The sequence below is a fragment of the Lynx rufus genome, unplaced genomic scaffold, assembly GCF_022079265.1.
Source record: "Lynx rufus isolate CCGP_SWC_20201006 ecotype Redwood Valley unplaced genomic scaffold, mLynRuf1.p SCAF_3, whole genome shotgun sequence".
Taxonomy (NCBI): domain Eukaryota; kingdom Metazoa; phylum Chordata; class Mammalia; order Carnivora; family Felidae; genus Lynx; species Lynx rufus.
Window position 1 is genome coordinate 155,593,684 of NW_025814845.1, and position 16,978 is coordinate 155,610,661.

The 16,978-nt window shown below is 36.4% G+C and overlaps 1 non-coding gene across 1 annotated transcript; it reads left to right on the forward strand.

The window, feature by feature from the left end:
• The first annotated feature begins 15,434 nt into the window (after positions 1 to 15,434).
• On the forward strand, positions 15,435 to 15,542 carry LOC124521437 (U6 spliceosomal RNA). The gene has a single exon (XR_006964523.1). It is a non-coding gene; the product is annotated as a U6 spliceosomal RNA (small nuclear RNA).
• The last annotated feature ends 1,436 nt before the right edge of the window (positions 15,543 to 16,978 follow it).

A 16,978-nucleotide genomic window follows, 5' to 3' on the forward strand; every position in this document is an offset into this window, starting at 1 on the left:
ATATATATATGCAATGGAATATTATCCAGCTGCAAAAAATTAGAAAACCCTACCATTTGTAACAACATTAATGGAACTTGAAGAGCTTATCAAAATAAAATAAAATAAAATAAAATAAAATAAAATAAAATAAAAGTCATATGCTGTATAATCTCACTTATATGTAGAATCTATAAAAACATACGTACATAGACACATACATACATACCAAGCTCATAGAAAAGGGATCAGACATATGGTTCCCAGAGACAGAAGGTTCAGGAAGGCAGAATTGTGGGAAGGTGGTCAAATGGCACTAATTTACAGTTATAAGACAAATAAGTACTAAGAATGTACAATTTGAGGACTATTGATCACACTGCTATATGATATATAGAAGAGTTTTTAAAAGAGTACATCCTTATGATGAGTTCTCATCATAAGGAGAAAATATTTCTCTTCTTTCCTTTCTCTTTATTGTATCTGTATGAGAAGATAATGTTAGCTGAACCTATTGAAATAATCATTCCATAATATATGTAAATCAAACCATCATGCTTTACACCTTAAATGTAGACAGTGCCATTATGTCAATTATTTCTCCTTAAAGCCAAAAAAGAGTCTCTTCTCCATCTCGACTGAAAAAAAAATTTTTTCTATTCAAATACAATTTGAATCCTACAGCTAACTTCAAAGACAAGGTCTCTGTATCCACTAAAAGCCAAATGTAGAGATGAGAATCTATCCATTACAGAAAAATTTTTTTTGCAACAGCATTAGCTCTTTATGAAGTAATTTATATACGAAGTAATTCAAAGCCCTAACAGAAAGTTAAAGTAGCAACAGATACCATTCCTTTAGGAAAACACTAATATCAATACTGATCTCCCCCCAATTTTTTATTTAAAATGCTAAAAACTATTCAGATATTTTTGATTAGGGATTCTCTGTTCAAAATTTGAATGCCATTAGCATAGACTTCTAAAGAGGTAATCACTTCTCTTCAGGAATACATGGATTTTGCTTTCTTTTAACATTTAGTTACATAAATTACTAAAAGGCCTAGGTAGATGACATAGCAAAAGGAAACTGAACTTTGGAACTTTGTTCTAGGCTTTCATTTCTGAGAAATTTAGCATGTGTAGAGATGGTGGGCTTAGCAGTGCTAGGACAGAGTTTTTTCCTTTTTTGTTTCATTTCGTAAACCTCCTTTTCTTTATCCTTCCTTGTTTTCTTTTACTCTTCCTTCTTCCTTTTCTGTATTTCTCCTGTCAAACTAAGTGAAGACCAAACAAATGAGAGAGGAGAAAGTTGAATCAGAGTTTGCAATAGCAAGAGAGTCAGCCACCACCACCTGGGTTCTGGCAAAGATGCAAAGGCAGGCAGCAGAAAGGGAAATCCTTAGAATGGAAAAAAGGGAAGTCTCAAGTGGGACCTTATTGGAGGTTGTTGGCATGGGAAGCTATAGAGAGGCAAACTAGAAGTGGATCCTACATGATTAGCCATGGGTGCATATTTAGCTTTCTCTGGTTGGTCAAAAGTTGGAAGCAGGGACAAAATTTAGAGAAGTTGTCAGTTATTAATCAAGTCCTGGCCATTTGGCACTAGTTGTTACAGAAGTTATTGTTTCCCTTCCTGGATTGTTATTAGAGATACCAAGACTGGAATACTGGCTGGCACTGGGCATGGACTTCTAACATAGGCAGCCTCGAAGCCCACACCAGAGGCGGCTTCCCTGTGGGGGTCTACACGCTTCCCAAGCCCGAGGGTGGACAGGTGGGTGCCCTGAGCCCACCTACAAATCTGATTTATAGAAGACTGGCTTCCGGAGCTATTCATTATAGATAAAGGGATTAGCTTCCTGAACAAATTGCTGTAGATTGTGGGTCAGATTTTTATTTTTCCATATGATCTGGCCATTGTTCATTTGCATATTCAGTCTCTCTCTCCTAACTTTTTCATCTCCTTTCTCCAAACCTTTTTTTCATGCTTCTTTTTTTTTTTTTTTAAAGATTTTATTTTTATTTTTGGGACAGAGAGAGACAGAGCATGAACGGGGGAGGGGCAAAGAGAGAGGGAGACACAGAATCGGAAACAGGCTCCAGGCTCTGAGCCATCAGCCCAGAGCCTGACGCGGGGCTGGAACTCACGGACCGCAAGATCGTGACCTGGCTGAAGTCGGACTCTTAACCGACTGCACCACCCAGGCGCCCCTCATGCTTCTTTGTTCTTCTCAATATTTATGCATTTTCTCAGAACTCAGTAAAGATTCGGGAAAGGGCAGGTGAAATGTGGGCAAGGTCCAGTGTGTAAGGAAACAGTTTGTTCATTCACATCACATTCTGAATAGCTCTTGCCTTAAATAAAGGATGGACAATTTGGGTAATTTTGTGATCCAGAATGTGCAATAAACTTTGTTCTTATGAACAAATATTAAACACCATGCTATTATTTGGCTATTCTCAAACATAACAGTGAAATGCTTTTCTGTATAAGTTTCCCAGAAAATAGAAACTTAAAATCAGAAAACATGATTCAGTATCTTCTGGAATTGAGATTGAACTGAACACTCTTTATCTTGCTAACACATGGAACTATTTTGAGATGAGACAGCAGAAAAAAATAACATAGCCTTCAATATGTACCTCCAAAATATTTAATTTTTTCATTTAGGGACTATGGAATGAATCTTAAATGTGGCTATTTGGTGTACCATTTCTTCCTATTTGAAGTTGCATTCAATTTAAAAGAAAATAGCTTTAGAAAAAGTGGATGTTTGTTGTCTTTTTGGAATATTGCCAACTGGAGCAGTAAAGCATTAAGTGAGTCAGTGAGAATCAAGAAAGGGAAACTCATTTAAATTAACAGCTAGATCTGATATTTTTATAGGACACCTGCTCCTGTGTGCTGAAGATCTATGATCAAAGTGCTAGGAATATAGAAATATTTTATATTCATTGCAGATTTGCTAAGTTTGTGGATCACACTTTATTTTTTGGAATTTATTTTTAATGGAACTCCCTCTCTTCTGGATTTTTTTAAGCCAATAAGGCATTGATACCTTTAGCTGTGAACATCTATAGCATCCTCTCTTCTCCACTCTTCACCTAGCATAATACTGGATCTTTCCAGGGGAAATGAATGTTGCTGTATGTCTCCAAACCCAAGAAGCAGGGAGATGGTTTAGGTCTCCAGATCATAACAGCCTCCTACTGTACAAATGTGCCCAAGAACAGCATTTTTGAAGGTAATACAGCTGTGCAAGCTGAATCATTGCTCACAGTAATTTTACTAATGCATTCCATCCTAAATTTAAAAAGCCTGATGAGTCACCCTGTATTGCCAACTGCTTACATTATTAAGCAGAACATAAAAGCATTTACATACATTGGCATAATCCATTGCTGGATCAAACACATTAACTCCTACTTTTATAGCCCTTCAAACTTCACACGGACAAAATAAATGGTTCTTTAACCAATAGAACGTGCTGGCAAATATAGAATTAAAATGTCAGCTGTTCCATCTCGTATTTTATATCTATGTTGTTCTTCTGTGAAAGTAGTTAACGAGTACACATGAATCTGAAGGACAACAAAGGACTAGGTTATGTTGTCTAATGTGCTAAAATGATACCCATGTGAGAATATAGGACATTTAGCTGGCATGGCTTACCAAGGGAGTATCCATACATTAATTTAAAAGAGGCAGAGAATGGACTAAATTCTCTCTGCAGAGCCCATTGCGTCTAGAAAATTTTCAACTTCAGGAGAATCAGACCTAGATGAGATGTCTTAAAGTCCTTTATTCTAAAAAAAGCAATGTTACTGTTTTTTAAAAGAAGAAGCAACCTTTTCCAGGTAACAATAGTGTCTCTGTTCCTGTGGCCATTCTCTACCATTACAGTCATCACTCATCATTTATAGTACATGGCACTTTTGATCTTCAGAACATTTGCGGTATTTTATCAAATTTTCCACACATCACTAGGAGACACAGCTGCTTGTAACAGTAGATATCACAGTGGATATCATACTGTACTTTTGAAAATTATCTTGGGATTTTATTTATTGAGTCATTAATGATAGGAACAGAACATCTATATTTATCATCATCTCTAAAAGAGCAATCAGTCATTTGTTCAAGACTCTAAAGCATTTGCTTATAGTCTCTAAGGAAAAGATGTGATTGTTTCTCATGCTGTACTTCTTTTGTTCATGTAGTGCTTTCTCATTGTGCCTTTTATATGTTTGTTTCAGTAGCCATATCATGCTATCATGCTGTGTCATCAAACACCTAGTATGGTCACTGAACATTTTACACTCAATGTTCTTGAGATAATGATCTCAAATAAACAATACAAGAGTAACAGTGCTAGATAGTATTTATATAGTTTAAAATCATCTTAAAGTTACAGGGATCTTGAAGAATCGCTAAACCGTTTTTACAGATGCTTGAATAGCTCCAACAATTGGTTAACTCACTACCTGAAGCAACTTGAGGAGATGTCAGTTTCCAAACCTAGTACAAGAACTAGATTATCAACATGCATGAAAGAGTAAGAGATAAGCCTTGGCCTTTTCAGGGTACAAAGGTGAAACTGAGATTTCCATATGAAATCATAACTTTTGTAGAATTACAGACTTAGCACTTAGGTATACTAGAAAAACATCTGGACACCAGTATAGGAAAAATCACAGAAGTTTGTTTGGGGGTCTTCTATTCTTTCTTTTATTATGGCTTAGATTCTGTGCTTGGAAAGAATCCCTCTCACTAAGAATTTGTATTATATGCATTTGAGATTTAATTTATTATATACGAAGGGTTAAAAAACACCTATCCCAAGCTAATAAAAAAATAGTCCTTGACCAGTGACAACTCTCGGGGAGCTTAACATAAAACACAAAACCTCTCACGTATCTTGAAGCAACCTAGAAATCCCTCCAAAAATCTCAACAATGAATCATTTCATGAACAAAAAGTATAAAACATATAAATAAATCATCTACTGTAAGTGAGAGAGAGGACTATTGGGATTAAAAAGCCCTAAGATCCTTGTATCTTTCTCAAGGAAGGAGGAGTATACTCTATATTAATTGTTGAATTAAAAAGTCAAGTATGCATGTTAAAAATTTAAGGACACTTATAAAAAATAGAAAGAATATATGTTAAATCGGTGGTGGCCCATGGTAAAAAGAATAAATGTTAGAAGACAGAATAAAAAAGGAATCAAAAAGTACCAAAAAGCAAGTAAAACAGATAGCAACAAATAAGATAGAAGAAATAAATCCATGTATATTAAAAATAAATGTGGGAAATTACATTTCTAAAAAAGAGTATTCCTATTTCCCTTTCCCTCCCACTAAGTACAACTAAAAATTTGGACATTATAAATGAAATAAACTTAAGAAGACTCTGAAAGATAGAGAGAAGATAGGTTGGCTGAGAATCTCAGAACATGAGGAACAGCACAACAATGATTTCCCTGAGTTTTCTTATTGTTTTATATAATACATACAGAGAGCTGTAATAGACAGCAGTACAGAACCACCAACACATACAAAGAAAAAGAGCCCCCCAAAACCTTCCTTCTTTTCTCCAAGGACCAGGAAAAACAGAAAACTTTTAGACAAAAACCACTCCATTCCAGTCAAACACCACAAGAAGAAAAAACAAACAACAACAACAAAAACAACAACAAATTGTGACCACATCCCCACCTACATTGGAAAAAGCCAAAAGGAGAGCCTAGATTTGCACTTTCATGACACTATAGGCAGGTATCTCAGTACCCCCACCAAAGTGGTATCAGAGATGACCAAATGGTAGCTTGACTTAGAATCCTTTTGACTAATAACAAGTCCCCACCCATGAAGTATCAGAGGACATTACAGAAGAAACCTGAATTTCAATACCCAGCCTCCACTGAAGAGGTGCCTCAGTTGGTTTCTGCTAGGGTGGCATCAGAGGAGGCCCAGTCAAGAGTCAGGACTTCCACCATTGCCCACAAGGGGGTTCCTCCAGCCTCAGCTGTCAATGAATGGTGAGCAGGAACCATGGACTTCTAATTCCAACGAGTACTAAGAAGGCAGCACCCAGCCACCCCCAAATCCCCCTGCCAAAGCAGCATCAGACAAAAACAGCTAAAATAGAAGGTTTAAATAAGAACCAGAGTCCTGTAATATAATATGAATGTGTCCAAGTTTAAATGGAAAATCATTCATCATACCAAATATCACAAGGAACTCAATCAGAATGAAGAAAGGCAGCCAATATATATCAACACTGAGATAACAGAGATGTTATTACCTGACAAAATTTTAAAGCAGCTGTTATAATAATGTCCCAATGAAAAATTACAAAAAATGCTAGAAACAAACGGGAAAAAAGTAAGAAAGTCTCAGCAAAGGAATAAAAGACATAAAGAAAATGCAAAAGGAAACTTTAGAACTGAAAAATAATCAAAATAAACCTGAATGGGCTCAACAGCAAAATGTAGTAGACAGAAAAAAGAGCCAGTAAACTGGAAAGTAGAAGGAATAGAAATTGCCCAGTTTGAACTACAGTGAGAAAATGGACTAAATAAATAAATAAATGACCTGAAAAGCTAAAATGCAGGTGAGACTATAACAAAAGATTTAACATTCATGCCATTTGAGTCTTGGAAGGATATGAGAAAAAAGGCCAAGTTGAAAAAATTCAAAGAATTCTTTGCACAAAACTTTCCAAATTTGGTAAGAGACACAAACCTGCAAATAAAAGAAGTGAATGAGACCTAAGCAGGATAAAACCAAATAAAGCCATGTTAAAACACATAATAAGTAAGCTTTTCAAAACTAAAGAAAAAGAAAAAATCTTGAAAGCAGCACCAAAAAATGACACCTTGGGTCACCAAGATGACTCAGTAGATTGAGTGTCAGACTCTTGATTTCAGCTCTGGTCATGATCCCAGGGTCATGAGATCAAGCCCCACATCAGGTTCTGTACTGAGCATGGAACCTGTTTAAGATTCTCTCTCTCTCTCTCTCTCTCTCTCTCTCTCTCTCTCTGTCTCCTTCCCTCTGCCCCTCTCCCCTATTCCTGATCTCTCTCTAAAAATAATTTAAAAAACAAAAAGTAAAAATGACACCTTATCTATAGAGGAAAAGCAATTAGAATGACAGTGTATACCTTGTCAGAAGTCTTGGAGGCTAGAAGCAAACGTCACAATATTTTCCAGGTTTTGAAAGAAAAGATCTGTCAACCCAGATTCTTCTACCTCGATAGTATCCTTCAGGAATGAAGGGATAATTAGGGTATTCTCAAGTGATAAAAACAAAAAGAATTTGTCATCAGCAGACCTTCCCTAAAAGAATGAATAAACAGAAATACAATGACATGAGAAGGAAACTTGCAATATAAGGAAGGAATAACACAGTAAACAAAAATATAGGTAAATACAAAAGGCTTTTCCTACTTCTGAGTATTCTAGGTGATATGTGACAATGAAGGCACAAATTATAGCACTGTCAGATGTAAATCTTTGTGGGCAGAGATAAAATATTTAAGATGGTCATATTATAAAATGAGAAAGGAATAGGGACATAAAGTAAGGGGTGCTTTCTGCACTTCACTCAAATTGGTAAAATGTTGACATGAATACACTGTGATAAGTTATGTGTATATAATGTAATACCCAGAACAACCACTAAAACAAGCTATCAAAAAGATACAGTCAAAAACACTATAGATAAAACAAATCAAAATTCTAAAAAACATATTCAAGTAACTTAGAGGAAGACAGAATAAAAAAAACAGAGAAACAAAACAAATGGAAAACAAAAATTATAATGGCAGACTTAAGTGTTTATCCTAGAGAAATAGATTTGTGTTCACACAAAAAAACCTATATGGGGATATCTATAGCAGCTTTATTAGTAATAGCCAAAAAATGTAAACAACACAGACGCTCTTTAATATGGGAATATTTAAAATATAGTACATACACAACATTGAATACTACTCTAGTGATTAAAAAGGAGCAGCCTATCAATACACACAAACTGGATGAATCTCTAGATAATTTTGTGAATGGAAAAAGCAAATTCCAAAAATTATACATGGTATGATTCCATTTATATAACATTCTTGGAATGACAAAATCATTCCATGCCAAAATGACAAAAAGTCTTTGCATCATATATCTTTTTTTTAGTTTATTTATTTATTTTATTTTGAGAAAGAGAGAGCATGAGTGGGGATAGGACAGAGAGAGAGGGCAGAGAGAGTGAATCCCAAGAAGGCTCTGCATTGTGAGCACAGAGCCCAGCTTGGGGCTTGATCACACAAACAGTGAGATCATGACCTGAGCCAAAATCGAGAGTTGGACATTTATCTGACTGAGCCACCCAGGTTCCCCTGCATCATATATCTTTCCTCATCCTCTTACTTTCAACATGTTTGTACCTGTGAATCAAAAATGTGTCTTATGTAGGCAGAATAGGCTATGTCTTTTAATTCACTCTGACAATCTCTGTCTTTTAATGGCTGTATTTATACCACTTCTATTTAATGGAACTATTAATGTGTTAGAGCTTAAGTCCACTATTTTATTTTCCATTTTGTGTTCTCTCTTTTTCTTTAAAAAATTTTTTAAACATTTATTCATTTTTGAGAGACATAGAAAGACAGAGTGCAAATGGGGGTGGGGGAGTGGGGAGCTGAGACAGAGGGAGACACAGAATCTGAAGTAGGCTCCAAGCTTTGAGCTGTCAGTACAGAGCCCAACGTGGGACGTGAACCAACCAACCATGAGATCATGACCTGAGCCAAAGTCGGATGCTTAACCGTTGAGCCACCCAGGTACCCTTGTGTTCTGTTTATCATTTTTGTTTTCTTTTTCTGTGTTTCTGTGAGTTATTTGAATATTTTTTTAGTATTTCATTTTTATTTATCAATACAGTTTCTGAGTATATTTTTTCTATAGCTTTTTAGTAGTTGCTGTATTATATTATATATACATAAATTATCATAGTCTACCAATGTTGACATTTTACCAATTTGAATGAAATGTAGAAACCATGCCTTAACTTACCTTTCCCCTTATAATAGACATGTCAAATATCTCCTCTATATCCATTTAAATGCACATCAGAGTGCTATAATTTTTGTTTCAATCATCAAACATAAATTTAATACTCAACTAAGAATAACCTAATATTTTTATATATTGTCACTGACACCACCCTGGTGGTGAATGATTTTTTTTTTACTTTTTCCATTATTTATTCTTTCTTTCTTTCTTTTTAATTTTTTTTAACATTTATTTATTATTGAGAGACAGAGCATGAGCATGGGAGAAGCAGAGAGAAAAGGAGACACAGAATCTGAAACAGGCTCCAGGCTCTGAGCTGTCAGCAGAGAGCTAGATGTAGGGCTCAAATTCACAAACCGCCAGATCATGACCTCAGCAGAAGTCAACGCTTAACCCACTGAGCCACCTAGGAGCCCCCATTGTTTCTTTTTGATGTTTCCTTCTTTTGTCATTTCCTTTCTGTTTAGAGGACTTCCTTCAGCCATTCTTTTAGAGTAAGTTCACTGGTAACATGTCCCTTAGTCTTCCTTCTGAGGATGTCTTGATTTACACTCCATTCCTAAAGAATATTTTCACTGAATATAGAGTTGGGGGTTGAAATTCCTTTTCTTTTCACACTTTAAAATGATGTGTTGCTGGTACAGCCACTCTGGAAAACAGTATTGAGGTTCCTCAAAAAACTAAAAATAGAACTACCCTATGACCCAGCAATTGCACTACCAGGCATTTATCCACGGGATACAGGTGTGCTGTTTCGAAGGGACACATGCACCCCAATGTTTATAGCAGCACTATCAACAATAGCCAAAGTATGGAAAGAACCCAAATGTCCATTGATGGATGAATGGATAAAGAAGATGTGGTATATATATATACAATGGAGTATTACTCGGCAATCATAAAAAATGAAATCTTGCCATTTACAACTATGTGGATGGTACTGGAGGGTATTATGCTACATGAAATTAGTCAAAGAAAGACAAAAATCATATGACTTCACTCATATGAGGACTTTAAGAGACAAAACAGATGAACATAAGGGAAGGGAAACAAAAATAATATAAAAACAAGGAGGGGGACAAAACATAGGAGACTCATAAATATAGATAACAAACTGAGGGCTACTGGAGGGGGTGTGTGGGGGGGATGGGCTAAATGGTAAGGGGCGCTAACAGTCTACTCCTGAAATCATTGTTTCACTATATACTAACTAATCTGGATGTAAATTAAAAAAATAAAATTAAAATAAATTAAAATAATATAAACTAAACTAAACTAAAATAGTTTAAAAAATTAAAAAAATAAAAAAAAAATAAATAAAATTATGTGTTGCTTCTTCCTGGCATCCATGCTCTCTGATAAGTAATCTGCTGTCAGTTGAATTGTTTTTCCCTGTAAGTGGTAAGGTATTGTTCCTTTCTCACTGTTTTCAAGATTTTTTTCTTTGTTTTTAATTTCCAGAACTTTGACTGCACTCTGGTTGATGTGCATTTCTTTAAGGTCATAATGTTGGGGTTCTTTCAGCTCCTTGAATCTGCATGTTTATGTCTTTCACCATATTAGGAAGTTTTCAGCCATTATTTCTTTAATTACTTTTCCTGCCTCACTTTGTCCTCTTCTAGGACTCCAGTGATGCAGATATTTAGTTATAGTCCCATTGGTTGCTAAAGTTCTGTCCTTTTTTTGTTTGTTTGTTTTTTGGATATTTTCTCTCTGTTTTTTTTTTTAATTTTTTTTTCAACGTTTATTTATTTTTGGGACAGAGAGAGACAGAGCATGAACGGGGGAGGGGCAGAGAGAGAGGGAGACACAGAATCGGAAACAGGCTCCAGGCTCCGAGCCATCAGCCCAGAGCCCGACGCGGGGCTCGAACTCCCGGACCGCGAGATCGTGACCTGGCTGAAGTCGGACTTAACCGACTGCGCCACCCAGGCGCCCCTATTTTCTCTCTGTTTTAAAGCAATTCCTACTGTTCTGTCTTCAAATTTACTGATTCTTCTCAGTTCTGAACTAAGAATGAACACATTCTGCTGTTGTGTTCATTCACTGGTACTTTTCTTTTAGTTAATATATATTTCAGTTCTAAATTCTTTCATTTGATTCTTTTTACATCTTCTATTACTTTGCTGACACTTTCTGCTTCTTTGTTCCATTTTTTTCATTTGTTTTAAGCATTTTTTTAACTACTTGTTGACACATTTTTATGATGGCTGCTTTATCACTAGAGATAATTCTAACTCTGCATCTCATTGTTGGCATTAATTGATTGTCTTTGTCTTTTTTCATGCAAGTTGAGATTTTCTTGGTTATTTTTATGATGAACAGTTATCAATTGAAACCTAGATTTTTTAAAATTTAGTTTTATTTGAGAGAGAGAGAGAGAGAGAGAGAGAGAGCATGTGAGGGGGGAGACAGGCAGAGGAAGAGAGACAGAATCTTTTTTTCTTAATATATGAAATTTATTGTCAAATTGGTTTCCATACAACACCCAGTGCTCATCCCAAAAGATTCCCTCTTCAATGCCCATCACCTACCCTTCCCTCCCTCCCCCCCCCCCATCAACCCTCAGTTTGTTCTCAGTTTTTAAGAGTCTTTTATGCTTTGGCTCTCTCCCACTCTAACCTCATTTTTTTTCTTCCCCTCCCCCATGGGTTTCTGTTAAGTCTCTCAGGATCCACATAAGAGTGAAAGTATATGGTATCTGAAGAGAGACAGAATCTTAGGTAAGCTCCTTGCTCAGCATGGAGCCTCACTTGGGGCTCGATCCCATGACCCTGGGATCATGACCTGAGCTAAAATCAAGAGTCAGATGCTCAACTGACTAAGCCATCCAGGCTTCCCAAAACCTAGATATTTTTATATTATGTTTTAAAACTCTGGACTTATTTAAAACTTCTTTTTGTTTTAAATCTGGCTTTCAATGACACTTCCTTGAAAAGGAAAGGGGGCGTGGGAGTGTGCTGTACTATTGTGGCCATATCAAATAGAAGTCTATGTCTATGATTCTTCGTTGGCATTCAATGACATCCAATTAGGGGTGGGCAGCTCCTCATTACTGCTGGGCAAAGGTGGGAATTCCAGCTCCCCAGTAGGCCCTTACTGATACCACCCTGGCTGGGACAGGAAGGAGCACTTCATTATTGGTCCCCATGCGGCTTCCACTAATTCACTAAAGGGATGGCTTTGTTACTACTGGATGGTGAGTGGTGAAAGTTCTGATTCCACTAGGCCTGTATTGACACCATTTCAGCAGGAAATGAGTAGGTTTCCTCATTATTGCTGGGCTGGGTAGGGGGAAATGTCCAGGCTTCCTGCATCTTTTCTGCTGCCACCATAAGAGAGGAGGGAGGGATCATTTTACCATCTAAAATGGATAAAACTCTTGGCTTCATACTCAACTTTCTCTGACACCACCACAGTGGTAAAGTGTTAAGGTGCCTCATTTCAGCCTGATGAGAATGGAAGCCTAGACTTCTGATTTGGACATTGTAGTTGGGTGGAGATGAAGTATGTTCTGTGCTGTTTGACTGAAAAAGAGAAATTATTGCCTTTAAAAAATTCATTCTGTTATGCTCCTTTCCCTGGGCCTTCATCTAAACAGAGCACTTTTTTTGTTCAGGCTGGGTTTTGTTTGTCTTTTGTCTTTTTGTTCTGTGCCCATTTTCAAGTTACTGCTCCCATCTGGGACATATGAGGCAAATTGAAAACCTAGGGGATTCACCATGTATTGTTTGTCAGCTTGAGAAAGAGAGCCGTTCTGCCTCCCCCTGCCCCCGCAGTCTATCTGAATCTCATGGCTGTTTTACACATAATGTTCAACACATTTAGTTGTACCTAATGAGAGGAATAGGAAAAAGTACATATGCTCCATTTTCCTAAATTCAAACTTCTTTAGATTCCTTTGTGAATCTTCTTGTTCCCTGGAATAAAATATATTATAGCCAAGAGAACATAATATTTGTACAGCAGCTTGTTACTCTCTCATACTCTGTTTGCTACACTTGTATTTCTGTTCTCCCATATTTAGCCCAGAGGTCAATATCCAAAATAGAGAAGGAAAAGAAAAAAAATTAAAGTTAGGTTGTACTTTCCGTATTATATATCAATATTACATATTGACAACTTCTCTCAACCTCTGGGCAGCAGGCATATTCCTATTTTGGTCTTCTGGTTTCTAATGTAATTTTAACGTGTGCTTACTTTTCTTAGCAATTTTAGAGGCTTGCATATTTTCAACCCTACATGCTATAATTTTTAATTTTTAAAAATAATTTTTTTCATTTTACACTACCATGAAATAATTTTTTTCATTTCGTGTCCATTATGTATTTTACTAAGTGACATGTGTTTTGGCAGGTGGCTGTACTATTGTTAATTTTTAAATGATGTGAATATAGGCTTTAGAGTTATTTATTCATAAAACGTATTTATTCATAAAACATACTGACTACACAGAAAAATAAACAGACGTGGTCTTAACCTTCATGGATTTTACAATCTAGTAAGAGAGGAAGAGAGAGATAATTAATAAGTAAGCAAACAAAAATACACAGTAACTGCACGTTGTGGTGAATTTCTAAATGACTTGAAAATACAGAGGTAGAGAATAATAGAGTCAAGCAACCTAGAAAGTTGAATCATCAAGGAAGGCTACACTGAGGAGGCCATATTTAAACTAAGCCTTGAAGGAACAAAAAGAAGTCAGCCCTACAGAGCATGAAATAGAGGATGTTCTAGGCAATGAAGGGCAAGAGAAAAAGTAGAATATATCATCAACAGACACAAGAGGTGTAGTGAATGGCCCCTTTACATTCCAGGGACCATTTTCAATTTGGCTTTCTTCAACTTTTCAAGATGTTGTTTCTGCCTACCATCTGCTCAAGCAGAAGGTGGTCAAGCCTCAGGGATGTTGGCAGCACCAGTTTCCCTAGAGCTCCAGAAGCCTCTGGTCACTAGCTGATTACCCATTCCATCTGAATTCAAATATCTCAAAACAATAACATTTTCTAATTTATCCAATCTCCAAAGCCCAAGCCACAAGGAAAGAAATTAAATGAAAAGGAGTGTTTGGATGGGACAATTATAGATGGGGAATAGAAGGCCAGAGTTCCAGGGCTCTTTCTGCCATGCCTCACTTTTTTTACATGTACGGTCAATTGCCTTCACTTGACAAATTATTCCTTTCTCCCTGGGAGGATAAAAGTCTTATAGGTAGAAAAGACCTTAAAGATTCAGCAGTATAGCTCTCTTAGCAGCACAACCCAGTATAAACCAATGTTCAACCTTTACATCCGTTGATCTACTTACACCTCACAGCTGTTACACCTAAAACCTGCCTTGTCTGAGTTCCCAGGAATTTAAACTAGGATAAATGCTAAGTGATAAGTCTACCTGTGAATGTATGTATATAGTATTGATAAACATAATCTATGCATATTTTTTTAACCACAAGTATCAAATAGTTGCACAAATGCTTTGATTTCCTCAGAGGAACAGCTATACATATGCAAGGAAATGGTAATGTTAAAGACGAAGCCAAGTACATACAGTTTTTCTACCTTGATATGTATTCTTACCTTTATTCTGCTAAAGACAAAGATAGTTAACTAGTAATTGTCTTGGTAAAATGAGACACAGAGAGCATTTTCTCTTTTCAGATAATGCTGAGCATCTTTCCAGAGAAGAATAAGTCTTACAAGAGGGAAAAGCATGGAAGAGACTTGTTTTTAAGGGATCCGAACACCAACTGTCAGCCTCAAAGGAAAATAATATGCAAGACAGAAATAAAAATGAATGATGACTTAATTATGACATTATTAGAAAGGGCACTGAGAATTTTAACGATTCCACTTATAAATTGTTCTGATGTGTTCTTGATTTCCAGAATCAAGGTACAATCTATGGCCAAAGATGGATCTTGCAAGAATTCGGGTCAACTTTATGTTTCTGAGATTTTAAAATATTTTTCTAATTTAGCCATAAGTAATTTCCATAAATACATTTTGATATCAGTGACATCCTCTACCTTATCCATTGCCTACTGAGCTTATCTGACCTGACAATACCCACCCTACCTCTTCCAGGACCAACATCTTCCAAAGAATCTTCTGTGGGTTCCATTAAAGTTTCAAGATGTATCTCAGAAAATAGATTCTCAGAAAAAATGATTCCATGTGAAGTTAAAGTCAAGACGTATAGAGTGAAACAAAGCTATATGCACATCTTCTTTAGAGATTTTAGCAAAATGAGCTCCATTTCCCATGTCCATTTGAGCAAAGAACACCTCTGTGTATCAAGAAAGAGATTCTAGTGTTCCTTAAAACATAACCTGGGAACAAAACCCGAGGCGCTCTAATCAAGCTGCAGTATCAAACCACAATTCATGCTGGCTTCAGCAACACAAGTATTAAAATTGGAATGACAAAGAAAAGATTAGCATGGCACCTGCACAAGGAAGACACACAACACACAACTCATGGCATCCCTGTGTGGAACCAAAAATTATTTCTCCTTTCGTATTGCAAAAATGTTCCATGGGATCTGAATTGTGGTACCACTTGCTACTTAAGGTGCACGGCTTTGTGCTCTTATAACTTTCAGAAGCAGAGAGTGCTTTTCCTTTTTCCTCTTCTAATCTGCCTCAACACCTACATCCTACAAAATGATTATCTAGTCTAGTTTTGTAGCCCAGAGTAAGCACCAGGGAATTTACCCTCAGTATTGTCACCCTTTTTATTTTTTTTGTCTTTTATATTATGTATCTTTTACTAGTTATAAAAAACAAATTCATGTTCATTGTGGAAATTTAACCAAAATATAAGAAAATTAAAATCATGTGATTTGATATTGTATAAAAGTATCTTAAAGTGGATGTTTAGTTATAAATACATAAGAATAAGAACATCATAAAACAAAAAAGCAGGAAGAAAGTTAGTATAGGAATTTGCCTTACCAGATATCAAAATATACTAAAAATTCACTTTAATATGGTCAGTGTGATAATGCATAGGAACAGACAAAGAGATTATGAGAACCAAACAGAAAATCCAAAAATAGATCCAAGAAAATATAATAATTTAACACGTGACAAAGGGGTATTTGAATTCAGTGGTGAAAGGTGATATATTTTCTTTTACTTTTTAAAATGTTTATTTTTTGAGAGACAGAGTGCGAGCCAGGGACGGGCAGAGAGAGAGGGAGATAAGGAATCTGAAGCAGGCTCCAGGCTCTGAGCTGTCAGCACAGAGCCTGATATGGGGCTCAAACCCATGAATTATAAATTCATGACCTGAGCCGAAGTCAGACGTTTAACCCCCTGAGCCACCCACGCACCCCAAGGTGATATATATTTTAAAAGGATACATGGACAATAGGTATACCTTAAAAAGAAAACAAAATTATATCCCTTTCTCACACCATGTACAAAAATAAATTAAAATGGATTATACACTTAAATTTATTTTTAATGAAACAATAAAACCCTTTGTAGAAAACCTAGAATATTACATGTTAAAAATCTAAAGAAAAGAGAGAGAATCCCAAGCATGCTCCTTGCTGTAAGCTCAGAGCCTGACGCGGAACTCGAACTCAACAACCGTGAGATCATGACCTGAGCTGAAACCAAGACTCAGACGTTTAACCAACTTGAGCCACCCAGGTGCCCCTTAACAATTTTTTAAAAAGAAGCATGGATCCCACTAGCAATGAGAAAAACCTGGATCAACTAAAATATTCTAACTTTTCTTGACCCCGGTAGAGAAGTTTGAGTGACCAGAGATGGACGGGACCCTCCCAGGAGAGACAAAATGGACAGACTGATTTGCTTGTGACAGAGCACAGGGAGAGGAGCTGGCTCTTCAAGCTTCTCCTGTGGGTTCATGTGGAGGCTCTTTTGAACTGAACCTCATTAGGTGTTCATAAGAAATA